The following is a 21,267-nucleotide window of genomic DNA, read 5'->3' as shown; positions in this document are numbered from 1 at the left end:
ACTGTGTTTTGTCTTCTGACCAGTCAGTGTGTGAGTTGACCAAAGTGGCCTCCAGGGGGTGACAAGCTACAGGTGACCAGAGCAGAGAAGGAACTAAAGAAGAATTGGACAGCTGACACTGAGCTGGGATAGCTTTGAGAGCTTGGAGAGCTTGGAGAAGATAAACTGTTGAAAGAGCAGAGGAATGTAAGTCAGACGTGACCGCCTTACCATGGTTAGATGCTTGAAAGGAAAGAAGTACAACTCTGTAATGTGGAAAAAAATGAGATGGCCATAATAGTAATTGTGCTAATGGGTTTGTATATATTGATTGTAGAGGTTATAGCTTTTGAGGGAATTTTTGTCAGCCTTCTTCGCTTTCCCCCATTGATCTTTAACTCCCAAATGCATTGTTGGACTCTTTCCTTTTTCATCTAAACTGTTGTCATTGAGGTACACCATTAACTTTGCTGTAATAAACCATCCTAGGTAAAAGCTATTGCATTAATATACTGTACATTCTCTAACTTTCCATTTTCTATTTTAAGCCCCGACATGTCCAATTAAGTGCAAACTAACTGAAGCAGCCTGTTCCTGTACACGTTGTTCATCCAGATGAATTGTACATAGATGTAATAGTTCAGAGATACAATTTCATGAATGGTGTGACTATATATTCTATTAGATATTTTTAGACATTATTAGACCTGCTGTATGTTTTAATGGGATTTAGAAGGGAATGACATGTCTGTTTCCATATTTTGTTTGTATTTTCTAAATACAAACTATTCAGTAGGAATGGGGTTAAAGGGCATCACTAGGCAGAGTGGGCTACTTTGAGACAGCTGTGGGAGGTAAAGGTAGGTCCAAATGGGGATTCTGTCTTTTGTCCTTTTCTTCTCACCTCCTTCCTGCCTTCCCCTCTGTCCAACAGCAGCCTCCTGCCTCTTGGCAACATGCAGGCAGTTACTTGCTGGGGAGGTTAACTGCTGTGATGTGTCACTAGCACTTTCTTCAAATGCTTCTTGGAACAACCACAGCCAATAAAGAAGAAGCAGCAAAATAAGTGTTAGTGTTTTTAAGTGTGCTCATGAAGCCAATTCCTCAGCAGCTGAGACGATGAGCCTTTGTACTGTAGATGAACCCTGGTGCTGGAAGCTGCTTTTACTTTTGACTTAGAGAAACAAACCTCACGAATAAAGACACCAATCATTTCAAATTTGACAATATCCCATGATTCCTTTGTTAATTTCTCCATTCATGCAGTAGCTTGCTGGCAGCCAAATGAGAATGAATAATCACAGGTGGTGGGAACAGACATTGACATTACCAGAAGGCTCTTACAGCCTGAAAGCACTGTTGTGTGCAATTGCCTTGCAGCATCAGACAGCATCCATGCATCATAACAATACAGCAGTGGAACAATCAGGACATATTGACACAGCACTATAGCCAGGTTGGCAAGGTGGCAATCATGCCCACACACTGGTAGGCCTGGCAGAAACATGATCTGGAAGAGCTGCCGACTGGAGCCTTGGGCATGGCTGTTGGCATGCCTTGGCATTTATGGTGCTAGTGTAATGAGTGTGTGATTGATTGGAACCACAATAGGGGCTCATGTACTCAGAGCAGTATACAGCACACGCAGGCGGGTGGCACTCCTGGATTAGAGGCCCCCTGGGCTCCCACCCAGATTAAAGGGTTACATTAAACAGCATGAATAAAAGATTGAAATTATTCTCTTTGGAGCATACCCCTAGGAGAAAGGATTGAAATGTGTTTACATTTGTGCCTGCTGGGAAGGATGCTTTGGATGATGCTTTTACCATTTCCTATTTCCTCTTGAAATAAGAGGAAATATGCTTGCAGCAAATGTCTCTATCACTTTATGCATCCAAGGGCAAGCAGAATTTAAATATGTAATTACCAGCTACAAAGTGTACAATGGGACACCCGTAACATGATTATGCCTATGTTAAAGGTTACCTCAGTCATTTGGATAATTTACATGATTTACATGCTTGGGACCAGACTCTCCTTGAGGAGGAAATGGCATGGAGGGAGCAGTAGTGCCATCTGAACTGTTTCGGAGGCATCCAGGAACATATAATGTTATCATGCTTTAATGAGGACATTTGAGCCCGTGGTCAACATAATTTTGCTTAAACCTTAAGAAGAAGGATGGCTGCAGGCGCTTTTATGATTTTAATCTCTCTAATTGGTCCTATAGTTCATGAGCTAATGTAATGAAGGAGGATGGGGTGCCTTAATCAACTACAGGAATTGTGGGTAAACCAGTGGGCAACACAGGTCCCTGGCAGGGTTTGACTCCCACCCCCTAACACACTATTTCATCTCAACTCACCGATCACTTAACCAAATGAATAGTCTGCTCACATGTCGTCATGGTGATATTTCACACGTTTTTACCAGCATCATAACTATTATAGTCATTACCCCCACTCTTCCTTACTGTGCTTTGCTTATTATTTATTTATAAACATTACTATTTTTTTTCTACAGCGGTTTATACCCAGTCTTGCCAAGACTGAAGTGAAACACTCACGGCAGGATGTAAAAAAGAACCCATAAAAATGTAGATTTACTGCTACATCAAGAGGAATAAGGAAATAAAATCCAGGATTCGGTGCCATCCCGATTGGGGATTTATCAAACTGTTTCTATTGATTGGTAATCCATCATTCAATCCAGGGCAATGGGCTAACGCAAGCGGAACAAGAGTTGGCTCCGGCCTCAGATAATGACTCGCACATAATCAATGGCTGATAATACAGAGGCTGCTCTAATTATTGACGACCAGAGCACTACTCCCCTCTGTTTCCCTATTCATTCACAGAGGGGTCAATTAAATAGCCGTCTCGGCCTCAGACTCTGGCTGTCCAGTTGGTTAGAGCAGGCTGGTGTCCCATGGGAGACGGAGGTGAAAGGGTGACAGAGACAGGGATTTAGGGCCTAAAGGCGCAACGATACACAGTTGGTGTTTCTAACCAAGGAGCGATAAGACGTAGACAAGATTTACTTATCAGTCAGCTCATCGGCAGCAGAATCACAGGTGCAGCCTGGCATGTGATGGGCTTCGAACAAAGTCACAAAATCAACAATAACTCAAGGCACGGTCTCCTGCTCTTATTCATTATCTTCTTTTCAGACTCTTCTTGAAGTTTATGTTTGTGAATATAAGTGTGTGTGAACCCTTGTTAAACTGTGGCATGCTTAGTGGCTTGTGGTTAGAAAACATTTTCCATTATTTTGCACTTGGTGTGCTGAAAGAAGTCTTTTCAGTGCAAGCATTCCAGACATTTCTCTGTCTCACATGTGAAAAACAACTGGAAAAAACAAACTTCAGCTCTCGCTGTTCCTCTCACACACACACACACACACACACACACACACACACACACACACACACACACACACACACACACACACACACACACACACACACACACACACACACACACAGGTGATGCTTGGTGGTAAGTTAGGATATTTGGTCTGGTGAGAGAGGGTGGGCTGACATAGCTCCTTCCAAACTGCAACACTCAGACAAATGTTGCTCATGAAGCCGGGGTAAAATTAATTTACCCAACTACTAACCAACTTCAACCCCCCTCCCAAAACCATATCTGCCTCCCTTCACCTCTTCATCTTCACTGACCCAGTTCTGTAGGTATCCTCTTTCTTCACCAAGTGACCCTTGACCCCCCCCCCCCAGTGGTGTCAGGTGATATGTCAACGGGACAGTGTTACCAAACCACAAATATGAAAGCCAGTCTCAAAACAATGAATGAGCGCTCACAGACACAGATCTGACCTGGCAACCTCAGGAGTTTGTAAAAAGTGGATATAAGGGAATCTCTGTTTGAAAAGAAAAGACTTTTGCAATATATCTGCTCTTTCTCAGTCCCTATTCAATTAAGATGCACACTGATTTGTTAATTTAAATAAAACACATTGTTTTCTGTGTTCTGTTCTGTCTGCTTTTTGGTGCTGGCAGTTTGTGAACAGTGAGTTTTATTTACTGATGCCTGCTGCAGCTGGAATAAGGTTGATGACAGTGGTGTGAGTGAATCAAAACAGCAAATCTGAAAAACCAAAACAATGAGCTAAAAAATGCTAAAGGTTTCTGCAGAGCTGAGGGGAACTGCACAGTCAGGTCATTATTCTCTTTGTTGTTACCAGTGACTCCTTTCACATTACAAATCTAATTTAACCAATTGCTAATATAGATAATATTAATTCATTAAGCTTTTTTATTGTATGTGGAAAATTATTCATATCTTTTTTGAGATACACCTTTTTATATGTTCCAAATCAGACTGTCATCACCCAAAAAAAGTCTGCAAAGGTTGTCTGCACAAGCAGCTTATTACAACCCATATTTACGTTTATTGTTAGGAACCAACCTCTAGTAGCTGTAGTACCTATGACAGGTGCAAAGGAGGAACTCTGGTGACGTATTATGAATGTGACAAACACAGGATTTCACCCCAGAGACTGCTGTTCATGTCCCCTGTGAAACCAAAAATCAATGTTGACTTATACTTACGTATGTATGTTAACCTAAGTTATGTATTTAACTTACAAATGTTTACGTACTTAACAAACATACTTATTTAACCAAGTACTTTTGTTTCAATTCACAACGTAAACCACGTGTTTAAAACTGTGACCATTTCACAACGTGCGCGGTCATGTTGTTTTGGGAGTCATTGGCAAACACCTATTCTGTCATTTTCTGTTAGTTATTGGGACGTGTTGCCCAAACATATTTATCAATGTTGCAGGAACTTTATTATTTATAACATTTCTATCCTTTTTCAGTCTAATGTAGTGTGTATCACTTATATTACCACAATTTCAATTGTTGTATGTTTTTTGCATTGTTAATGCTGCCCACCTGCCCATGTATGCTCTTCGATCTTTTCGTTTCCTGCACCCTGCCACTATTTGCTGCTGCAATAACCCAATTTTAATTTACAAACCTAATCTAATCTCATCAAAAGGTGCCATTATTTACTTTGATGTTATGTTTCAGTGATTTTGTATCTGTAGTTAAATTAGTAGATTGAATGTAATTAATCTTTCTGATGTGATGCATTTCAATCTATTTTCAATGATTTACGCCAAGCTGTGATGTCACCTTTCTCGCCTGACATGTCAAGCTCTAATTAACTCTGTGATAAGAAGCGCAGAGTGCAGACAGAATAGCAGTGATCAATCTCTCCTCTGCAGTCAGAAGTGTAAATGTTTAGATGTACAGCCGTGTTTCTTCCCATGTTAACACAGACATCCATTAGACAGAGCCAGCAGTTCTAGACTCCCTCTGACCTGCTGGGCCTTTATCACTGAGAGACTCTGCACCTGGACAATGGGCGTTTGTGTACATGTGGGAGTGGATCAATGCAAGTATAAATGTGTGTGTGTGTGTGTGTGTGTGTGTGTGTGTGTGTGTGTGTAAGAGAAAGTGTGTTAATGCTTATTACAGTGTGTATGTGAGTGTGTGCATGAGTGTGACTTCCTGAGCGTGAGTTTGTGAGTGTTTTTATGTCACGGGTCAGATTGGGAGAGACTGGGAGGTTGATGGGATCATGACATACCACCCACAACACCCACACACACACACACACACACACACACACACACACACACACACACTCATCTACCTCATCCTCCTCGCCTTTTTTCAGAGCCCTAGTCTGACTTTCCTGTTTGAATTAGAGGTGCAAACATCAGCCTGCCTTGATAAATGGTGTTTTTCCAGGGCCAAAGGATCAAGGCAACTGTAACGTAGTGTAAATTGATGAAGAAACAAAAGACAGAGAACTCTGTTGTGTGACTATAGTGTGTCTTGGGGGGGGGGGGGTTGGGGAAAGCTGCGGGGGGCTGAATGTGGAGTGGAAGAAATAAAGGGATAGATGGGTTTTAAGTTGGTTTAAAGAAAAGCAAGGCAGGGGGGCATCAAGAATGTCTGGAGGCCACTCTTATCTCTCTGAATGAAAGGAATGCACACGCACACACACAAACAGAGCAGCTAAATTAAGATGTGCACTGAAGGAGAAGCAAGAACAAATCAATGGGCAGTTTAACACCCATCTTCCAGGGGATATAATGATACCTTTAGGGTAGACACAAATGTGTGTGTGTGTGTGTGTGTGTCTGTGTTCATGTACTTTTAGCTGCAGGGGACTTGGGTGGGATCATACACCCACACACCAGCTCAATCAACATCCCCCTTCCTCCTACTATTCCTGCACCCCAGCAGGCCTGTCTATCTGTCTGACTGGAACCTCTTTTAGTGTGGTAAAAAGGGTGTGTGCATGGGCTCTGTAGTAGGGCTCTGTGTAATGAAAGAGCGGCAGGGTGTCCCTAAGCCAACCGTGGGTGTACCTGAAAGAGCACCACCCCCCTGAATGAGGACCGCAATGGCTCTGTTGTTAGCTTTGGCTTGGTGAGCTGAGGGGGTAGGAAGGAATTAGCATTGTGTTTAGTTTTGGATGACAAAATAGTTACACCAAACTTCATTCAAAACAGGTTTTTGTCATTTGGGACTAGCTGTTTTTTTTTTTATATTAATATTCACTATGGCTTAATTTAGACATGACAGGTCATTTATGGAAAGAGCCACAATGCCCACACAATATTTGGCACCTGGAAATGTATGATGATGGTTTTCATTCTTTAACAAAGTGCATCACAGATGGACTTTCAAACAGATGTCTTATTTGTTTTTGATACCTTAATTGTCATAATTCCTTTTTCAATAATTTTTCATTGGTTTCATCATTTATTAGGTAATTAATTCTACTAAGATATCTGACAATGGACAAGCATAGAACATTCTCTCACATGCTGTATGTAAAGTGTTTTGCTGGATATTGGATGAAAATTATAAATATAGGGAGGGAGTGCATGTCTGATTATTGTTGTGGTTGTATAAGTTTTTCCCTATTTCTTTCTTTTTAACTCTTTTGCCCTACAAGACAAGTACATTTTTATTTAGCATATTGTCATTTTTTAGATTGAACATTGTTTATTTTATTGGAGGATGATGGTACAGAAAAAGTAAAAATCTAAGGATATTCTTTGGATAAGAAGTATATACCATCCATGCCACATTAAAGCGCATATCCCAATGATTGATAGAAGACCTTACATACCATACCAGGTGTGTATCTTTGCAAATTATTAAGCTCAAATGGAGTTGGGCAATAGGTTCTGCATGTCACTGTGAGAGAGAACAGTACGTCTTGAGTCTACTGGGAATACAGGTGAAAAACAGGTAATAAGGAAAAGCAAGAAATAGCTCCATTTTTTTGATTGACAAAGTTGCAGTATTTGAAACTACTAAACTACTACGAAACTTCCAAATTCCAAAGGTTTTTGCATTTCTTTGCTGTAATTAGGCAGTATCGCTATTGAGGATCATTCAAGTTTCAGTTTACAACATCTAAAAGACAGATTTTAAAGACAATTCTTTTGGACATTTAATAAATCTAAAATCATTTTTTGTGGTTTTACAAAAATAATGAAAAATGATATTAGAATTAGATCAGAAGACGTCAAATCAGCGAGGTAAGGAATGTAGCACATAGCCTTCGATTTCATACATTTGGTTTGTTCAAATCTTCATTCAGTGACATTTGGGAAGAGTTGAACAGAACATCTTTTATTGACTCGAGGCATTACATTTGAACATGGAACATGTAGTGTAATTAGTTGATGAATAGGAAAAGAAACACTTTCTTCCCTCTTTCTTTATTTCTTTTTCCCCTCTCTCACACACACCCTGGCTGACCCAGTGTTTTGTCATCATCCATTAGTAATTAGGAGCTGTTTCCTGAGTGTGTATCCAGAGGCTTGCTGAATAAAGGCTTTAGAGGAAATAATAATAAATAATAATCAGGCCAAACCAATTAAGACTGATTACCCTCTGCATGATGCTGGATGCTACACACTGCTCTGCTCTTCGAAATATGCTGCATTTACAGGTTTGTGCTTATACGTGAAAATCTGTGTTCAGGCTGGGTTGCTTCCTGAATAAAGCCTATTCCATGCTCCAGTTCATAATGTTGCAGTTATCGTGAAACCCTTGAACATTTTACTCCTCACAGGGGCTCAGACTGACTCCAAGAGACCTGGACTCTGCCTCTCAGGCAGGCTCTAAGCCCCTTTAAGCCTCAATCTTAGCAGGAGACAAAAGCTATGTGGCTTGGGGAGGATTAGGAATATGGGTGGAGAGGGTCGACATCCCAAAACGTGATTAAGTGTTCGGTAAGTGACAGAGGAGGGCTCGTGAGACTTAAAGTAACGTACTGAAGACGCCAGGTCCTTTCTGATGTTAAATAAGGCTGGGAGATGCAGCTCAGTGGGGGGAGCAGGTGACAGTAGGGAGGAAGACGCAGAAGATGTCAATAAGTAACGCTTGGCCTCTGACAAGGAAGATGTGGCTGCTTTTGTTTTCGCTGCTGTCCTAAGGGTGGACCATAAGGGGCTGTGATCACACACACACACACACACACACACACACACACACACACACACACACACACACACACACGCACACACGCACGCACGCACACACACACACACACACACACGTCGACGCACATTTTCTCCAGTCTGAAATGAATACCTACATTATTGATCAGAAAATGAGAATGCTTTCTCTGACCAAAGCACCCTTTATGTTTGCTGAACACATTTACTCTGACCCTTTAAGATGCTGGAAAGAATCATTTGTCTATCTGTGAGTTCAAATAGGCTAGTAGATATCCCATTACCCTAACCAAAAAAACGCATAGGGATTCATTATATTCTTCATGTATAAACACATGTATTGTCTTTTTATAATCCACAATGCATTTTTCTCTATACTTTCTCTCGAACATTAAAGATTCATTCTGCTACTACCCCTGCCTCTCTCTTCCTGTCACTGTCAATGAGTTTTAATGGTGGGTAATTGTCATCTGTCAATGGCCCCTGGGCCTGTTCCCAACGGCTGGTTTGTGACTGACACCCACAGCCACTCTTCTAAGAAGTGCCATATGGCCACAGTTAACATGGACATAGGACTTTAACCCAGCCTTATGAGAAGAGAGTGACAGGACTTGTGGATACAGTGTGATGTGTGTGAAAGAGAGCGAGAGCAAACACACAGTAACAGATTGGCTATAGATTTCACTATATCTGCATTAAGGGAATGGCTCTGATTTGTCAAGATTAAACACTGGTAGATCAGAGGAAGGAGTCAGTGTGTTTTTTTTATATTCTGGTGATACTTTAAATGTGTGTCAGTGGAGTTGGGTTGAATGTAATAATGCCCTAACAGCAGAAGTGAACTAGAATAATTAGTTAATGATAAATAATCATTAGTGTGGCATATGTAAGAAGCTAAAAATGTCTCTGACATAGGCTAACAAAAAAACAACAGCAAGGATCTCAAACTGCATACGACAAGTAGCTAGGTAAATTTGGTAAAATGCATCTCTTCTCCTTGCTTGAGATTAATGTTTTTTTGTACATGGTCCATAACAAATAAATAATAAAAGATCAAAGAAAGAAAGATGGAAATTACTGTGTCTGGCAGATGTATGAGTCAAGAAGAAGAGAAATACATTGAAACAAGACTGAGAGTCTACAGCCAAGCTAGATGCTCTGTGAGGCTGCACTGAGACATAGAGGTGCTCTGAGGAAATGGTCGGGATATACTCGATCAGAACTAGTTCTTTTATGTTGTCCAACTATATCGAAAATCTAAACTTTATAATTATAATTGTTCTGAATGGCCACATTCGAAGCCAGGGTGAAAATCTGACCATCATAGTGAAGGGGGAGACACAACCTTAAATACGGGGATAGCCGCACATTTTCAGACAGTTTCTTCTGGAAGCCGTTCCAGAAAGTTTAAGAAATAGTAAGACAAAGTTAGTTTTTATTGTCCCTTTTTTAGTTGGAACAGATGTAGGTACACAACTGGAAATCAACTGAAAGAACATGGCATACATTAGGAAAGCGCTATTTACACCAATTTTACCCAGAAACTATTTTCATCAGGAGTTCAATCATTAATTCTTCCAGTTTGTGTCCCAGTAGAAAAAGCAGAAGTCATGCTACAGTGGTGGATTGCCAAAATGTCCAACTAAAAGGTAAGTCATTTTGCTAAACTTTTCTCTTGAGTATAAGTAAAATTACTGTAAATTTAAAAATATTTTGACGGTTTCGGAATACATGTTTGACCACATGATTTGGATATATTGCCATCACTTTGTTTAGCCTGGTGTAGCATGACAAAACGCAGGTAAGTTAGTCAATTTCTGACAGACGTCAGACGTGTATGCTAAAATAACATCAATATTGGCTGCATTCTATTAAGGTGTGGGTTAATGGCACATGCAATTAGAACAGAGCCATATATTAATGTTACATTATTATTAATTTTACTGGCCTCTGGGTTACAGCAAACAATGACACACTTGTTTAAAAGTATGTTATTTAGAATGTAACATTAGCTTACCAAAATACAAAAAGAAATAAAGAACAGGTCATTCAGTAAAGAGATGCCATGGCTAACTGCAGTACAATTTTGTAAAGACAGATACAAAAAAATACCATACAATACTTATCCTTTACTTGATTGAGGGTATTTGCTTGCAACCAACATATTTATGAAACCTGTTAGCTGTGAACTGTAAGTACTCTTCTAGTGTATGCATCTATTACTCTTTGAGCAATAAAATCAACAGCTTTTTCACAGGCCTAAAGTATTGCAATAGTTTTAAATAAAAAAAAACTCCAGCAAACAAAGCTGCAAACAGTGCCAGCCATTCCCTCTTTTACATTTTACAAGTGCTAGTCCTGCATTCCCTGATCCTGTACTGGAAAAGTGTGCATGTATATGTGAGCGAGTGTTCTGGTGTCTGGAGTCATTTACCATTGGCTTAGTGTGATAAATATGACCTGTCTCTGCTACTCTGGGTTACGTGCCATTGAGGGATGGCGGCTGTGTTTGGTAACTGAGGACTGAGGCAGGAGAACAGGCCTAGTAAATGACTTTAACCCTGGGAGAGAGTTGGGTTATCATTAACAGAGGCGAAACAGCGTTGCACTGCTGTCAGAGCTCTAACCCGTGACACAGACGTGACAAGGACATGAGATGTTTCACTACAGTTTTGACCTTGCATCATTTTAGTGGGGCTGCATCCTTGGCAGCTCAGCTGCTTGGTTGGCTGGCTTTCTTATTTTTGTACTTTTTAGATTTATGTACCGTGCACATCCAGGAGTTTCAGAATGTCCATGACTGCGAGTGCAAGACAACATGCTGACACACACACTCATAAACACACACGCTTCCTTGGTGGCTGTTTTATTTTGGGGGTTTTATTCCACCGTATTTTTAGCTAACTATCTTTTAAAATATTATCATGTCATACCAGAGAATTGGTTCTGTAGGCATTTATCAAAGCCTTGTTTGGTGCCACAAAAACCCTTTAAGAAAATGGTGCTCATACAATGATGCTCAAATGATCTTACAAAGTCCCTTCATTGTTCGCTGAAACACGATTGGAAGAACATTCTACAAACCAAACTTCTCTGACCTTTTTAGTTGAGCGGCATGGCTCTATGGATGGCAACGCTGGTCTGTCGGACCACTTTGGTCCAGACTGAAATATCTCAAATAGAGATGTCCTGATCAAGTTTTCCATGGCCCTGATCTTATCCTTTAATAGCCTAATCCAATACTTATATTTACTGACTTAAATGATTAAATATCTAAACTATTAAGTTGATCAGCTTGAATTATTGATGTGAATGAAAGTTTACCTTGGAGATAAGATTGATGTGACACGATCAGCTAGCAAGAGTTTATTGTTGGCGTGTTTTCAAGTTACTCAATGAATTAATATTAATTAGTGACAGCTGATATGAGCTGCCACCGACAATGTTTGTCATTTTAACAGATCAAGGAGATGGTCAAAGCCAGCTAAAAGCAAGAAGCTGCTACTTGAATGTTTTGTGTACACAGAAAGAAGACATAACTGATACAGCATTTGAGTTCAGTGAATCCTTGTGTTTCGCCAACTTCTGTGTCACATCTCAATCAGTTGCACTGCTGCGCCAAGTACATTTTTCACATTCACACACTCTCTACTTTTCACACATTTGCACTTGCACTGACAAATCACAGTAGAGTAAAGAAAGGATTGGATTTTGATTGGTTTTATTTTAGCTGATACGATCCATTGAAATACACCCGAATTGGCACCAATACCAATCCTTCCTAAAGGGACGATTGCTATTGGGACGATTGCCATTACATTTTGTATAGACATTCCCGAAAGGATCAATCCTACTGATTGTTTTCTCTTGTACAAGCTGGTGCAAATTGGTAGTTTAAATTGAAATGTCTCAAAAACTATTGGATGGATTGCTAAAAGAAAATGAATACCCTCCTCAGCATAACTTGTATTTACTTTGGTGACTTTTCATTATGCTTTTATTATGATTATATTCATCAATCAAGTCAAAATGTTAACTTCTCAACGTGGTAATGAAATTCTCATCAGCTTCATCTGTACTTTAGCTTTATATAATAAAAGCTAAATTAGTGCAAATAAGATAATGTTACCATGACAACACACTAAATGAAGACGTGAACATGATAAACATGCTAAACATCAGCATGTTAGCATTGTCTTTGAGAGCATATTAGCATGAGAAAGGTGACATGTAGCTTAAAGCACCACTGTCCGTATACAGCTTCAGAACCACGAGTTATTGTAGACTCTTAGTCTTGTTAAAACAAATGACACTTTTCTTTCTGCAATTATATTGTTATAGAACTCTTTTTTTTAGACGCACTGTAAAACCTTCCTTTATCTTTGTATAAACCACCTGTCTTCATTTCACATAAACCTCTGTCATCACAGCTGTCTTCTCTTCTTCTCTTCCTCCCATTCCCGTCTCCTCTTCCCCTTTACCAATCTGTTTGTCAGTCCATCACTTTCTAAATAGGCTAAGGCAGCACAGCATTGTTGTTGATTTCATACATGTCATACGACACAATTACGTTAATAGCTCCCTGAATGGATTTCATGGAGAGTCGGTTGGATTTGTTTGGGAGGCAGTTTTGAGATAAAAAGAGGCTGTCATCTCTGTTTGGCCATCAGCTTCAAAGCTCTCATTAGCAGATGAGAGATGTGACATTCCTGCTGCAAATTAAGTGATGATTTCTTTATAATGAACACATTAGAGAATTATTAAAAAATGAGTTCATAGTTCCTTATTTTTTTCTTTCTTTCTTTCTTACTTTCTTTCTTTTAGCTGCAAACATTTTAATTTACAGCTTTAAAAACAACAGCTTTTGCAATATATTTACAGAACATTACAGTAAATTGGTATATTAGACATTCTTGTGCATGTCAAGGTGTGTTCAGATTACTTGATATGCACTGTAAGTGGTTTGGATTTATCTCAACGCACATGAGCTGTTAGAGGAAAGATAAGCAAACTCTGGCAAATAAGGGCTCCTGGCCACAGAAAATGCAAACACAGACTGCTGGCTTTGGGGTTTGGCCAGACTGGTGTGACCTTAGTGATCTCTGTGTAAGAACTGGACTCCACTCTCTTAATCACATAACTTTGCAAATTATCTGTTCTTTTGAGATGTTGATGCTATGGAGCTCTCTTTTTGTTTCACTCGTACTGCCCCTGCTTCACTGTAAGCATCGAAGCAATCATGAGTGCTGCTCCTCATTTAGCATTTAAATCAACCCCAACCCCAGCTCTAATTCTAGACTTTCAAGGGGAAAAACTTTGTCTAAACTAAGTCTAATAATAATAATGATAATAATAATAATAATAATAATAATAATAATAATAATAATAATAATAATAATACTACATTTTATTTATAGAGCGCTTTTTAAGGTACTCAAAAGACTGTAAGTTAGAAAACAACACACTGAAAGAATATAACATGGATAAACAGCAGTTCTGAAAAGATTTTTGATCATTGACTTTATCATAGACAGATAAGTGCAGTCTCGTATGTGTTTGGGGAGAGAGGTCCAGAGGGAGGGGCAGCTATGGAGAAGGCCCTGTCACCCCAGGTCCGGTGCATGGTGCTGTGTAGCAGAGGCTGCAGGAAGGAGTGTGGTGATGGAGCAGGCCAGTAAGGAAGGAGGGGCCTGGATTTGGAGGGCTTTGTGAGTTAGGAAAAGGATTTTGAATTGGATCTGTCGTGGGACAGGGAGCCAGGGATGATGTGATCACGGAGCGAGAATAGGGGGGCCTTTATTTCCATATTTATTATAGGGAGCAGTGTTGGGAAGGATACTTTCAAAACCTATTCCGTTACAGAGTACAGAATACATGCCCAAAAATGTAATTTGTAACGTATTCCATTACGTTACTCAATCTGAGTAACGTATTCTGAATACTTGGATTACTTCCACATTGAATTGCATTTTATAAGTGTAGGAATGCGGCCATCACATACAGCTTACTAAACAGGCTTATTCTGGTGTGTTCTTCTGTTCCAACTGGCTGAATGTGTACCTGAATAAGCAGATAGATTTTTGTATTTGTAGTCTCCCCGAACTGCATACTACAAAAATCTAACCGCAGTCTAAGCTACCACAAGCTAATTTTAGCTAACGTTAGCTAACATGTCAAACGGGGCTAGTCAGTCTTTCAACGGCTCTGGGGCTAGTAAATCAGCATGTAGGAGAATGTAAAGTCGCACGTCAACTATAACATAGCAAGGTGACCAGTAAAACTACAGCAGACGACTACCCTTGACTTACTTTAAGATGCTTCTTCAGGTTGGAGGTGGAGTAATTTGGACGCTGAAAGGAAGTTGGTTGCTGGCAAGCAGAAGTTGCACTGCAGTGCACAGTTATATTTCGTTCTCTCTTCTCTTTCTTTAATGTGAAATGCTGTTTGAATTTCCAAGATAGAACTCCATCTCTCTATTAGTGATCACGCAAATAGCATTTTTTTTTCGTTTTCATATTGGGGCTTCTGGGAAATTCATGGAGTTGCCTTAATTTATTTAGAGAGTGAATAAACTCGTTAAAACAGATTAGTATCGTCATGTAATCCATTGATTTCAACAATGTAACTGTATTCTAAATACCAACTATTTAAATTGTAATTGTAACGGAATACAGTTACTCATAATTTGTATTCTGAATACGTAATGCCGGTACATGTATTCCGTTACTCCCCAACACTGATAGGGAGGCATGTACATATCATCCACAATACTCGGATCAGGTTTACTTCTGCACCCACAGACGTCTTCTGGCGTGATGTTGGAAGAACAAGTTAATTCTAAGATTATTTTTATTTCCTTCTCTCAGCCTGGAGGCGTCACTACAGCTCAGCCTGCTATTAGACCTAAGAACTGCATTTTTAATCAACCTGCCAGTAAAGCTCTACAGTACATTTTATTTTTTATCAAAGTCAAAGCTGCACTGAGTTAAAGCAGCTCAGACAGATGCAGAGGCTCATTGTGCTGCTGCCTGGCTAGCAGCCACCACAGCAGCAGCCTTGCGAGTCAAGATGTTGCAGACAGGGAGCCTGAGGTATTTGTGCTTTCATAGCCTGCCATGCCAGCCAAAACTGAGTCACGGTGCTGCGGGGAGTTTCACCGTGGACTGTTAGTTTTTGTTGGAAACTGTGGCTGACGCCAGTGCAGAGGAACTTCTGTATTGTGCGACAGTGCCAGACTTGAAACTACATTTTTCCAAGATAAAGAAACAACCTCTGCCAACAGGAAGAGGGCAGCTGACTTATGTAACCTAATGCTATTACTGTGTCTGAAACCATTCACTTACTAGTTCCTCAATGATAAGCACTCAACAAATTATAGTAGAAGGTTTTAAATTGTTATTCTTTTGTGTCACCCCTGTTAGGTAGAAAATAGAGTATGAGAACCATATCTAAACTGGAATCAGTACATACTATACAACAAGGATTCTGTAGAAAACATGTCTTTTGATATTCCTTATTGACTTGTGAAGGCAAGTTAAAGTGTATCATTTTTATTTTCATCTGTTTCTTTTCAAAGAATCAGAAAAGGTACTGCAGGCAGCGTAACTTCTCTTTCAGTACCTAAAGTGGTCACTGATAGATTTAATGCATACTGTAGACTAACATGACTGGTATGTGATATGGTGACTACATAACTAGCTACAAAATGTTCCTTTAATGGCTCTGAGGTTATATGTGAAAACTTACTAACCAATGAAACACGTTTTTCGGTGGTGGGTGACTGCTGTGGTTTGCAAATGTGTGTGTGTGTGTGTGTGTGTGTGTGTGTGTGTGTGCAGCTGACAGGGTTTAGGGTCCTTCCTCCTTTGAGATCCTCTGTAATTACTCTATTGTCTCTAAGGCCAGATGCCCAGAGAGCCTTTCACCTGTCAGCATTAACTCTTCTGGACCCAGCTGGGACAGTGAACAGAAGATCACTGCACTAAATTAGTGGGCCTTTGCCATGTGTGTTTACTATCAGCATGGTGATCATGGGTTGTTGTAGAGAGCAAATAGAACCTAGAGTGTTTTCAATCTTTTCACGCTGTCAGAAAGCCTTCTCACATAGTATACAGTACACATAGTGCAGAGTACATGCAAATATACCCAGAGCACCTATTATTTTTCAGTGAGCACTGCCTACAGTCAAATCTCTAGTGTGACTGATGCGTATACCAGCTCCAACATCAACACATTTACCACTTTTTCACTTACCATTGTACACCACACAAGACATTTTCATTATATTTAACTCAAAGTAGCTATAAGCAATATTTTTATAACAATGGACCATAATGCAACAAATGGCAGGCAGCTGTTTTCAGCAAGAAAGCCCTGAAACACACTGTACAATACCTGCTCAGCACCAAACAGCAGATAGAGTTAGCAAAATGAGTGATGAGGACAAATAAATATCACTTCATTCGAACAAACATACTTGTGACTTTAACCATCAGTTAGGTCATTAGACAGGACATCTTGAGATGTGAAATGGGAGAGAGAGGAGGAATGACATACAGGAAAGGGCTACAGGTCGAAACTGAACCTGCGGCCGCTGCGGTAAGGGCTGAGCTTTTGTACATGGGGCGCACACTCATCCAGGTGAGCTATCCAGGCGCCCCTAACCATAAGTCTTTGAAACTGAGTTTCATTAAATTCAGAAGGAAGACAATGTGGATGAATAAGTAGAAAGGAGAAACAGTATTATCTTGGCTTAAAGTTTAAGTAAAACTTGAACACAAAAAGACAGTGGAGACTCAGAGGTCAGAGGTGGTGTTAGATAAAATGCTTGCCTCTCTGGTGACCCCACTCCCATCCGTCATGGTAGGTAAACAGCCCCCTGTCACCAGCTGACACTCCACCAGGACCCTGATCGCCTCAAAATGCCAAGTTACGGAAGATCAAGGACAAACACAAGCCTACACACACAAACATGAGGAAAACCAAATATTCATATTTTCTTTCTGTTACTACTTTGGTTTCTGTCTCTCTCTCTCACACACACACACACACACACACACACACACACACACACACACACACACACACACACACACACACACACACACACACACACACACACACACACAAGGAGCTCAACACACACATTTCCTCCTCGTTGTGGGGTCAGTGTGGGGTGTGAGGTGCCTGGCAGTTTGTTGTCACATTCATGACAACAGTGGACTGGTCTTCCACCACCTGGTTTAGATTAGCACCCGATGCCAGATGTATCTTTTCTGCAAAATACACACACACACCAAGTGAAGTCCGATACAGACAGAGAGAGTGCATGCTACAGAGAGAAGGCTGGCAGTAGAGAGGTTAAGCTCAGCAGCCAGAGAGCGGTGCATGGCGTGACATGCATGATTGAATGAATGAGCGAAGCATCTGCTCCCCTTCCCGGCCTAAAACAAATCCTGGTTTGAAAATCCACTGCCTGGGGCCCAGGTTCATGCCTTACAGTATATGTGACTCAATGTGCAGGAGCCCTACCCTGTTCACGCTTCCAATGCTTAGCTGCAAACTCTGGCTTCCAGTAAGGAAAATTGACCTTTTTAGATGCTATATTGCTATGTTTTAGGTTCATTTATTTAAAACCATTTTCTAGAAAGCTGACCAAACAATGTCACCTCTCTTTCAATCATACCACATGGTATTGTCCATGAAGTGTAGTCTACTGATTATCTGATATGATTGGAAGTTTCACAACAGCATCTAAATGGACCTTGAGTGAGCTGCTGTTTCCAAGGATACAAATCAATGTTAAAGTTGCCTTATATAGCAGGAGTATTGAAATACAATCCTAGAGAACTATATTAGAACTATTATTTTTGTTTTGGCAATACTGTTATGAAGGAAAACAGTGGAACGGTGAATCAAACCAAAATGAATGTAAAAACTGCCGGTGAAAAGTGTTGAGGAGGTCGCTGATAAATCTACAAATATAGAACTCAAGAAATGTAGGAGGTCATTATACGTAAGGGTTTCTTGACTATTTCTTGGCCAGGACTAGTAAATAGTAACTTTCTGGAGTTTTGGCTGGTTGCCTGACAATCAAATAATAATCCAGTGAATAGGTGTGTTTCCCAAAGCATTACCAAACACAGAAGTGCACAGGTAGCCAAATGGTTACAGCACCTGCTACATAATATCACTGTACCTGGTTTGATTCCAGCCAGGGGGCCTTTTTTTTGCACGTCATTCCCCCCTTGTTCCCTGTCTGCCTATTTAATAAAGGTAAACAATAAGCCCTAAAAATAATATTTTTAGTTTTTTTATGTCAAACCATTCCTTTAAAGATGTATGAATATGTCACATTCTTGTTTTGTCGTTGTCAGTTTGTCAGTGGAACAGATTTCTGCATATTTGTTTCACAGACTAAGCAAAGGGAAATCATGTTTCAGGCCTATCTTCAACATTTGCATGTGCTGTTGACTGAGGTCACATAGTCAAATGATGATAGTAAGAAACAGGATTTATAGGAGACCACATGCCTGTGTTTGTGTTTATGTGTGTGTGTCTGTGTGTGTGTTCCACCCCCATCCTGACAGCCTGAATGTGTGTATTGACACCACAGTGAGGACGCAAATTATTGTCTCTCACCTTACAAATACATGAATGATTAGACACATAATAAGAGAATAAAGTGTAATGGCTGAAAGAGGAAACACAACAAATTCAGCAAACTGTGAAATAAAGGTTATTGTGGGATGAGTGCTCATACATTTTAAACGTCAAGCTGTTAAGCTGTTTTATGTATTTCCTCCTTTACTCATTCCAAAGTAAAGACAAATTGCAACGATGTCATGCTGCTTAATATTTTCATGGTGGAAATATAAATATAAATTACCAACATACTGTACAGTCACTTGGCTGTACATAACTCAGAAGAAAAGCTGATTACATACACTTTTCTCCACAGAAAAGATATTGTAATCTCATGTATTTTCTTTGAAAATTAATGAGCTATACATTATGCATTCAAATCAACTTTTTCCAACAGTTAAGATGAGATAAAACTTGAATCATTCCTGTGGGGGAAGTGGGCCATTGCAGCAGCAAAGAGAAGGTTATACTGTCTACCAGGGGAGAACAAATACATACCTCCATTGTTCCTACAACACTTTGAAAGGACACAGAACTGCTTTAGTAAAATTCTAAATAGAGTGTGTATCTTAATATTTTTACAGAAGTGTTGACTTTGTTCTTTTTCCTGCGTATGGTAAATCGTCTCGGGGCTGGATGGCTCCTGGCTCACACCAGGCCAAATTTAACCCAGAAACAGTCTCACGTCAGCTGGTTCCCCAATTATTCAGCGCCCCCCCCACCTCTGCTCCCCCACTAGCACCAATGATCAACTCGTTATCAAGCCGTTAGTCCTCACTGATCTTCAAGAGCTTCTGTCTAAACCCACCCACCGCCTTCATTCACCCGCTATTAACACTCTGCTGACAGCAAGTGGCAGTCTGATCCAGGATCAGTTCAGCTTTACTTTCAGTTCCGTCTGTCTGTTTTGGGTTTGGAAGGCTGAACTTCAACACATTTTAATATGACCATATGATGTTATCCATTATGGAATTAGTGGAGAATGATCAACTCTTTTTATGATTAACAATGTTTATTTAACTTTAACACAACACACAAAACATACAATTTGCAACATAAACACAACAAAATAGATAATACACTATTAACCAAATAAACATATGTATAAATGAACACCATAAGCCCATCATACACATCTCTCCCCAGCAGAAAGCTTCCTAGGAACTCTGAGAATGATCAATTCTACAATGACTAAACAGCCTTTACCATATCCAAGACAAACCATACACTGGTGGAAGAAGTATTCAGATTCTTTAATTAAGTGAAATAACCAATACAACAATGTAAAAATACTCCATTTCAATTAATTTATTAGGATATCCATTGGCTGTAGCTAAGCAGCTTTTCTTCCTGGGGCCCATCACAAGTAAAAGTCCTGCGGTCAAAATCCTAGTTACTTAAAAGAATGTATTATATACAAAATGTACTATGTATCAAAAGGGCAAGGTACTTATTCTGCAATAAAATGTCCCCTGTGGCGGATAATTGTGTGAATGCTGGTTCAGCAGCATTCACAAAAACCATTCACATATCAAAATGTTCAGCTCTTTAAAGACATGTGTGCTTGTATTCAACTTTTGTCCACCATTTATAGTTTTTAAAATATTAAGCTTTTTCTTTTCACGTTGAATGTCAATGAAGCAATCTTTAAATCAGGCTTCTTCCACTTCTAAGTGCTACTCCTGCCACATACTTTCACCTACAGACGTCATTCAAACTTTAAACTTCACAAAACTATATCACACAGTGTGATTTTTTTCAACAGAGTATACTATGACTTTTTTGTTACTTTTTTCGACATCACATACATTGACTTTTTTTGACATATTATACTATGACGGTCACTTAACTTCTTTGGTGGTACTCACTTTTTAGCACCACTCCAACAGGCAACCAGCAAGTAGTTACTGCAGTCTCTGACATAGGTTTGATTCCCAGCCTGGGCTGGTTCTTTTTATGACGTTTTTTACGACATACAATATTATGACTTTTTTCAACATACTATACTTTAATTTTTTTCGACATATCATTCTACGACTTTTTTCGACATACTATACTATCTTTGTTATCAGTTTTTTCAACATTCTATACTATAACTTTTTTTGAAATACTATACTATGACCT

This window comes from Sander vitreus, chromosome 3, assembly GCF_031162955.1.
Source record: "Sander vitreus isolate 19-12246 chromosome 3, sanVit1, whole genome shotgun sequence".
In the NCBI taxonomy this organism is placed as follows: Eukaryota; Metazoa; Chordata; class Actinopteri; order Perciformes; family Percidae; genus Sander; species Sander vitreus.
The sequence above is the reverse complement of the archived record's forward strand: the minus strand, read 5'-3'. Positions refer to the sequence as shown.